General features: G+C 39.8%; 1 long non-coding RNA gene across 1 annotated transcript; it reads left to right on the forward strand.

Moving 5' to 3' along the window:
* The first annotated feature begins 483 nt into the window (after positions 1-483).
* On the forward strand, positions 484-2,194 carry LOC113224758. Its single transcript, XR_003309357.1, has 2 exons — positions 484-834; positions 1,195-2,194. It is a non-coding gene; the product is annotated as an uncharacterized LOC113224758 (long non-coding RNA).
* The last annotated feature ends 6,129 nt before the right edge of the window (positions 2,195-8,323 follow it).

Here is an 8,323-nt window from a genome sequence, read left to right on the forward strand (position 1 = left end):
TGCTTGATAGTACAATTGTAGAGAGATACACTTATACATTTGTCCAAACCGGTAGAATGTCCAACATCACAAATGAAATCCAATGTAAACTGTGGACTTTGGGTGACAATGATGTGTGAAGGAAGGTTCACCAAATGCACAACTCTGGTGGAGGATGTTGATAATGGGGGATCCTGTGTATGGGTGGGAAAAGGGATATATAGGAACTTTCTGCACCTTCTGCTCAATGTTGCTGTGAACCTAAAACTCCTCTTAAGAAAATAAACTCTAAAAAAAAAAGGAGAATACAAAAACAGGAGGGAAATGGGAGAATTATTTTCATGTTGCAAGTTATACCTTTTATCTACTAGCTGAGGTTATCAAGATGAATGGCCTCTTGACAAGCGAAATTGAAATCCTGCCATCCATCCCTTCACTAAGAGAACAGTGGTTGTTTTTGGTTAGTCATTGTATTATTGATATATTTGCTGCCGTCCATTCCAGATCATGGCGGGTTAATCCTATGGCAGAGTCTTGAAAGTCATTCCTGGAGGGCAAGTGTCAACCTATCCTCATTGCAAGTAGAAAAACAACCCTAGGAGTTGAAGAAATAAGAGAGATTACTAGCAGGCGAACCCCTTCACCACAACTAAGAAACTTCTCCCAGGAAGTGAAGTTATTAAAGTTTGATGTACTTGACAATTTGAGGGTGGGGGTGAAAAGTGCTGCTGTTTCTTGAGGCAGCAACACATCATCACCACCTGCAGTAATGATAGGCCTTCTCCTCCTCAGAGCTGAGAAAGACAGTCACGTAAAGAAATGCATCAGCAGAGTGGGTGAGAAAAAATGACTCAGGTATTGTATTTTCTGTGTGTTTTCAAGAAATGTATCACTCTACAGATAGATCTGATTTAGTAATATTATAGAAAATCATATATGTTTTTGGTCCCTAACAGAACTATTATTTATCCAGAGCCTACTTTGTAATAGCTATGGTTCACATTACCTCACTCAATTCCTCCACATGTTATTTTCTAATTTTATTAATAAGTAAACTGTACTCTGGAAGATTTTCATTAAGCTAAGATCACAAAATTAGTGTTCTTCGCACTAAACTACCCTACCTACCCTTACTTATGCTAAAAGATCATGTTGGTAAACTAAAAATCAAATCCAAAAAAGCCTAGACTTTCTAACGAATCCCCTTCTCTGCAGGTGGCTGAAGACCTAGAAGACAAGAATGTTTTACAATATACAAGAGGTGGAATATGCAGGAATAACGTCAGTGATAATAAGCAATATGTTAAATAGTAAAATCTCAAAATGTTATAGACAGAAGCAGTATTTTCAAATAATCACAAGGAATAAAATGCGGTAGAAAATAAGTTGACATGAATGGAGAGCTATTCATTCAAACCCATCTAGATGCCACTCTTCCTAGAAAAATGTAGAGCTCAACCTTCCCATAGCTTCAGCTGCTCACTGTTAACTGGGAACCCCCAAGTGCTAGGAAAAACAGATCCTTTTCCTATCATATGGTAAGTAACTAGTGTCAGACATTCTGTAGAGCATATTCGAAGAAGAAAGCCTCTTTTGAAATTGAGTGAATACAGACACTGTATCACGATTGAACTGTGAGAAATTTTGGACCAGACATTCAGTATTCTCTACAACCATCCTAAGTTCAGAATAGATCCAACACAAGAACACAGAGGAGAAATCAACAGAACATAGACAACAAAGGTGGAGAAATGTGTCCAACAGGGCCCGAGTCAGACCTGATGAAGCATCTTCACTAACAACCTAAAGATAAGTTATTCTGCTTGTTATATATTCATTTATGTTGCTTGTTGAATATTGACCCATGCTAACAGTGACAATGGAATAAATGGAATGTGGGAACTTGTTCATAGTGCAAAAGTCCTCATTTTCAATGAGCAGCTTCTGCCACCTTTTACTGAGGAATAAGGGACCTCAGAGTAGACACTTGACTTACCTACTGGTTTACACTAGGCCCTTGTCTTCTTGCATTTTATACTTTTCTCTTTCATCTCCACCCCTGCTCTCATCACCCTCCTCCTCTCCTATAGACACCCACTTTAATGAATTTGATACTTCTTAAATATGCATCAGTGTAAAAATAGTTTTGTAAGTATATCTGTGTTCAATTTGAATAAAGGTTATTATGCCTTGTTTCTTCTGCTGCTTTTTACTATTTCTTTTTTTTCTTCTTTTTTCACTATGTACTATGCTATTAACATTTCTCTATGTAGCTGTATACACTATTACATGATAGATGTATGTGTATATGCATGTATATATTATAGTATTGCTGCATTGTATTCCACAGAATGCATTCTCCTCTTTAATGAACTTCCACATGGCTGGGGAGTCCTCACCATCATGGTAGAAAATGAAGAAAGAGCAAAGTCATGTCTTACATGGCAGCAGGCCAGAGAGAGCATGTGCAGGAGAACTCCCCTTTATAAAACCATCAGATCTCATGAGACTTATTCACTATCATGAGAAGAACATGGAAAAAACCCTTCCCCACAATTCAATTGCCTCCCACCAGGTCCCTCCCTTGAGACACAGGGATTAGTACAATTTAAGGTGTCATTAGGGACACAAAGTCAAACCATATCACTAGTGACGGATGATTAGGTTGACCCACCTACATAAACAGTATTACATGGATTCACATATAGAAACTTGTGAGTTCTCTGCAGCAAATACCCAGAAGTGAGATTTCTGGATCTTAAAGTAAATGTTAACTTACCTTCAGTAAGTTCTGCCCCAAGCACCTTGGAAATGACTGTACCAATTCCTACTAATGGATACGCTTATCCAGTCCAACCAGGAGTGGTGCCTGTTTCCCTACATCCTTATCCATTCTTTGTATTGTGCAATTTGTCCATTTTTGCCTAACTTATATATGCTGAATAGTATTTTACCATTTCAGTTTGCTATAAACTGATTACAAAGGAAGTAGATCTTTCTATACTTGTTAGCAAATTAACATTTATTCTTCTTTGAAATTCCTGGTCTTCTTGAATTGTCCGTTTTTAAAGAAGTTTCTGTGTCTTTTTTGCTGATTTATCTAGAATTTTTATATTCTTTGTCAGTTTTAAACATCGCAAACATCTTCTCCCAGTCTGAACCACCCTTCATTTAACTTATTCTGTGAAATCTTTTGTCATATTTCTAAAGTTCCAAGTTTAAAAAAACTTTAAATATTGTTATAATTATATTTTAGATCGAGGTGACTGCTGACAATTGCGGTAAGGATTTGGTGTTCACAGTGGGCAGACCAGACAACTGTTTCAGAGTGTGGCCCTAGCTAAATATATCCCTGTCTGGCTGCCACATTTAGAAGCACTTGGGAACTTTATTTAATTCACTTAATTTATTTTATGGCTGATGTTCACCTGCCTTCACTTCCCTAAGACAAACTGTCTTGAAGCCACAGAAAACTTAAGCCCATGGTTTATTGGGCACATCATCTCTAAAAATAAACTAAAAGCTGAATTTCTCACTATCTCATCCCCAACCCCTGCAGCAACAGGGTAGCTCCTTGCTCAGATGCCTTACATTTTTTCAACTTATATTTTATCTTTCATGATGATTTTGCCGTGAAAATCATTGTCTCTCCTTACGCATCACAAGAATGTGCATCTTTTCTTAACAGTTCTCATTCCGTCAACCTCTCTGTATGTTTGTGTCATAGACACTTGACCTTCTAAACTCTAGTTGCTACAGAATTCTATACGTTTTCTTCATCTGCAGAAGCTCCTTACGTCATGGATGGATCTCAATCCCTTGTCTTCATTGCCTAACATATATGTTTACCACCATATTATACTGTCTTCACTCATCAAGGCTGACTTCAGTCATTCAAGAAATATTAAATAGCACCTTAATGTAGGAACTGCCATCTGGACCAGACAATCGTGCTTTGAGAAAAAGTATCAGTTATACTAAGCTGTAAAAAAAAAAAAAAAAAAAACACTTTTTTTTAGCCAGGTGTGGTAGCTCATACCTGTAATCCCAGCACTTTGGGAGGCCGGAAGCGGGCAGATCACAAGGTCAGGAGTTTAAGATCAGCCTGGACAACATGGTGAAACCCCGTCTCTACTAAAAATACAAAAATTAGCCAGAAGTAGTGGCACACGCCTGTAGTCCCAGCTACTCCGGAGGCTGAGGCAGGAGAATTGCTTGAACCTGGGAAGCAGATTTTTTAACATTCCTACAACCAGCTATTTCTCATTCTCATTTAGTAGTTCTTATTTAGTAAAATGTGATGACTCCACATGGCATCTGCATATTCTATTGCCTTCTGCCTCTTTCATCACAGAATGGTGAGCACCACTGTTATGCTACACAGCTGAATGCACTTAACAGGTGTATACCCCAGTGCCCTCCAGTCCTTTTATCCTGAGAAAGAGAAAACCATCAGGGGCTAGCCTGATACAGCTAGCCATTAGCATTCTCCTTTCAAACACACAATTTCTTAGAACATGAACATCAGACAAGGCCACTCTGCCACCACAATGGATCAAGACAAAAACAAGATCCCTTGTAATCGTGTTTAAACAGACACTTAACGGACATTTTCCAAGACACAAAATACCAAACATCCCCTTCTCTTAGTTAACATGACTATTGGTTCTTTGCCAGTAACAGTTTTAGCTATTTAGCAGTCTGCCCTGCCTAGACAAGTTATTAAAATACCCAGTCTCTTCTTCCTAGCAGCATCAAATTCAAAGAAAAGCTCTGCTTCCTTAAGCCTTCCCCAAGATCACCTAACCCAAGCCCAGATCTTAGATTAATTCTTCGTGGTGTGTGTTCTTCCTCACTGCAAGGAGTAATAAGCCCAACTTGTTCAACTACAGATGCGCTCCTCATGGTCTTTGGCTCAAAGACATTGCCAATTTCATTAAACCCATGAAATAATATATAGCACACTAATAAAAGCAGAAGCTTTAGAATTCTGACTCTAGTACCCATTGGTATTATGGCTTGAAAATGTTAATTACTCCAAATCTCATATTTTCTCTTCCATAAATTAAAATAACCAAGAACTCAAAAAGCCCATGCAAATATACTTCATAGGGTTTCTGTGAGCAGGACTTCCATGAACAGTGAAGCATACTGGGCACTGCACAACTCCAGAGAACCTTCACATACACTGGATTTGTTCACACGGCAGTCCTGGCTATGAAATAATGCATGTCAAGTGCTTGGCACCATGTCTGCCACATTTGAAAGACTCAGTAAGTAACAGCTATAATTGCTAAGCATGCTTAAGCCTGTAACAGAGTGAGCACTGTCCTGAGTATTAATGTTGCCTTTTTGGCTGAGCAAGTGGCTCCCTCCATAATGTGATTAGATCAGTAAAGCCAATTTGAAAAAGGTGCCAGGAACACCATCTGCCATAGATCACCCCCAATGGACTGTGAAATGTCTCGCATTCCACCATCCCAGGCTCTGTGTACTAAAAGCTGGTCCCTTGTCCTTGGTGATCGGAAGTCACAGGAATGATAGCGCTGGTGAGGCATCTCCGATTTACAAAGCTTTGCCTTTCCTTATTTCTTTTGGTTCTCATAAAACCTTGTCAGAAAAAAAGTGTTTAGGAAACATTATTAGGATGCCTATTTTATAGATAAAGACATGTTCAGAGAGGTGACTCATCCAAACACACATCAACTAAGCGGCAGGGGCATAATACCAACACAGACCTTCTGATCCCAAACCAGTGCTCATTCCATCAAGACACACTGACTCTCAGTGCTGGGAAAATCTGGTTACAGGTGCCAAGCATCTGAAATGCAAGGGAAAAACTAGGAGAGGACCCTTGCTGATGGCAAGACCTATCCTATTCACGCTGTGTCCTTGGAGCAAATGAAGAAGACACTGGCACACCATACGAGGTCATTTGGGATCCTAGTCTAACATCTGTCAGAGGAACTACGTTATCTCCCAGCTCTACATGTGAAGATCTAATGATATTGTTTTGGAAAAAAAAAAAAATCACGCAAACGGTGTGCTTAGTACCCTCATGAATTGTGTCTCCTTTGCTGACATACTTGAGTTCCCAAGTAAATTCTCTCCAGGCTCCATTACCAAGGGGCGAAGGGGACAAGAAAGGTAATGCACAGCAAGCACTTGCTACAGAGAAAGTACAGCAAGAAAAGCATGTTAAGATGTGCTAGCTACGTATTTATTTTGTCAAGAATTACCTCATTCGACCAGGCACGGTGGCTCACACCTGTAATCCCAGCACCTTAGGAGGCCGAGGCTAGAAGATTGTGTGAGTCCTGGAGTTCCAGACCAACTTGGGCAACATAGTGAAACCCCGTCTCTAAAAAAAAAAAAAAAAAAAAAATTAATTAACTGGGTGTGGTGGCTAATACCTGTAATCCTAGCACTTTGGGAGGCTGGCACAGGAGAATTGCTTTAGTTCAGGAGTTCAAGGCTGCAGTGAGCTATGATAGTGCTACCGTACTCCAGCCTGGGTGACACAGCGAGAGGCCATATTTAAAAAAAAAAAAAAATTATCTCATTCACAGGAACAATAGACACTGGGGACTCCAAAAGGGAAGAGAGAGGAAGGGAAGCAAGCATTGGAAAACTTCCTATTGGGTACTGTCTTCACTGGGGATCAACTGAAGCCCAAACCTCAGCATCAAGCAATATACCCTTGTAACAAAAATGCATGTGTACCCCTCAAATATAAAATAAAATACTTACACATACATTTTAAGGGATTACCTCATTCAATTCTCACAACAACCCTATGAGGTCAACACGATTTCCCCTCAGGTAACGAATAAGGAACAGAGGTTCAGAGATGTCAGGGAACTTGGCCAGGCTCACAGTGTACCTGGGGAAGCTGGCGTTTTAAAGCAGCGTTCTGCTACTTTACACGCCAGGCACTTTGCATTTACCACGTGGCCTCTCACCTGTGTGAAGGAGCCAAAACGTGTTCAGCTGGTTTGAAGGGGAGCGCTAGGAGCTGCAATCGTACATTGCATTACCTTTTCTTCTTCCAAATATCTCTTCCAAAAGTATTTTATTTTCCGGTAGTGTCAATGTCCTTATTAAAAGTAGTGGCTGGTGATGGGAATTGTAAGCAGGCCAGTGGGAAGAGCAAGAACAGACCCTGAGCTGAAATCACTCAGCTAAGCAGCTTCCAGATTCCTAACCCTTAGAAATTACGTGATCCTGGTGCAAATCCTATTTGTTAAAAAGGAAATAAAATGAAAGAATCTGAGATAATAAGCCTTTATTGTTTTAAGCTGCTAAATTTGGAGGTAATTTGCCACACAGCAGTAGATAACTACTAGAGAGATAACTAATGTAGGGGATAAGGAACCTGCCCAATGTCATCCACAGATTAGCAACAGTGTCAAGAAAAGGAAAATTAGAATAAAATGTTAAATAAATAAAATAAAGTGACCCAAGATGGCTATAGGTGAGACATATGGGTAATAAAAACTAGGCCTATAAATTAAATCTGAACTCTCATCTGCAAAGCTAGAGTCTGTCAAATATTTTATCGATAGGTATTGATTATACTTTTGTTCATTAGATAGAACATAAAGGCAAGATAAAATCAATCATCCCTCTCTAGACCCTAACACATCTACATGCTCATTAACCTTTTATCTTATATGTGCTAACCATGTATTTGTTTTGTCTTATATCTAACGTCACTGTGCACCAATCAAAATTATGAAAATATCACCTTTACTTCACTACCCCCATTCTTCTATTTTCTATGAACAAAACGTATAAAGACCACATCCTGTGGCTAGACACAGCGGTTCATGCTTCTAATCCCAGCACTTTGGAAGGCCAAAGCAGGGGGATTGCTTGAGGCCAGCAGTTGGAGACCAGCCTGGGCAGCAAAGTGAGACCCGCATCTCTACAAAAAAATGTACCCAAAAGAAAAAAAAAAAAGCCAGGCATGGTGGTGCACACCTGTAGCCCTAGCTACTCAGGAGGCTGAGATGAGGGGATTGTTTGAGCCTAGGAGGCTGAGGCTGCAGCAAGCTATGATTGTATCAGTGAACTCCAACCTGAGCAACCGAGAGAGACCCCATGTTAAAAAAAATTAAAATTTAAAAAATATTGTGTGTTGTGCAGGTCACTTCAGGACACATTCTTGGTTTGTGCTGAGTCTGTGTTTCCTGGGCTATTAGTACTCCAACTTGGCTCAAAATAAAAAGAACTTTAAAATTCTTTAAGTTATAGTAGCTGTTATTTAACCTTTCAGTGGACAACAGTAAGGACAGGCCGGGCGCGGTGGCTCAAGCCTGTAATCCCAGCACTTTGGGAGGCC

This window comes from Piliocolobus tephrosceles, chromosome 7 (genome assembly GCF_002776525.5).
Source record: "Piliocolobus tephrosceles isolate RC106 chromosome 7, ASM277652v3, whole genome shotgun sequence".
Classification (NCBI taxonomy): Eukaryota; Metazoa; Chordata; class Mammalia; order Primates; family Cercopithecidae; genus Piliocolobus; species Piliocolobus tephrosceles.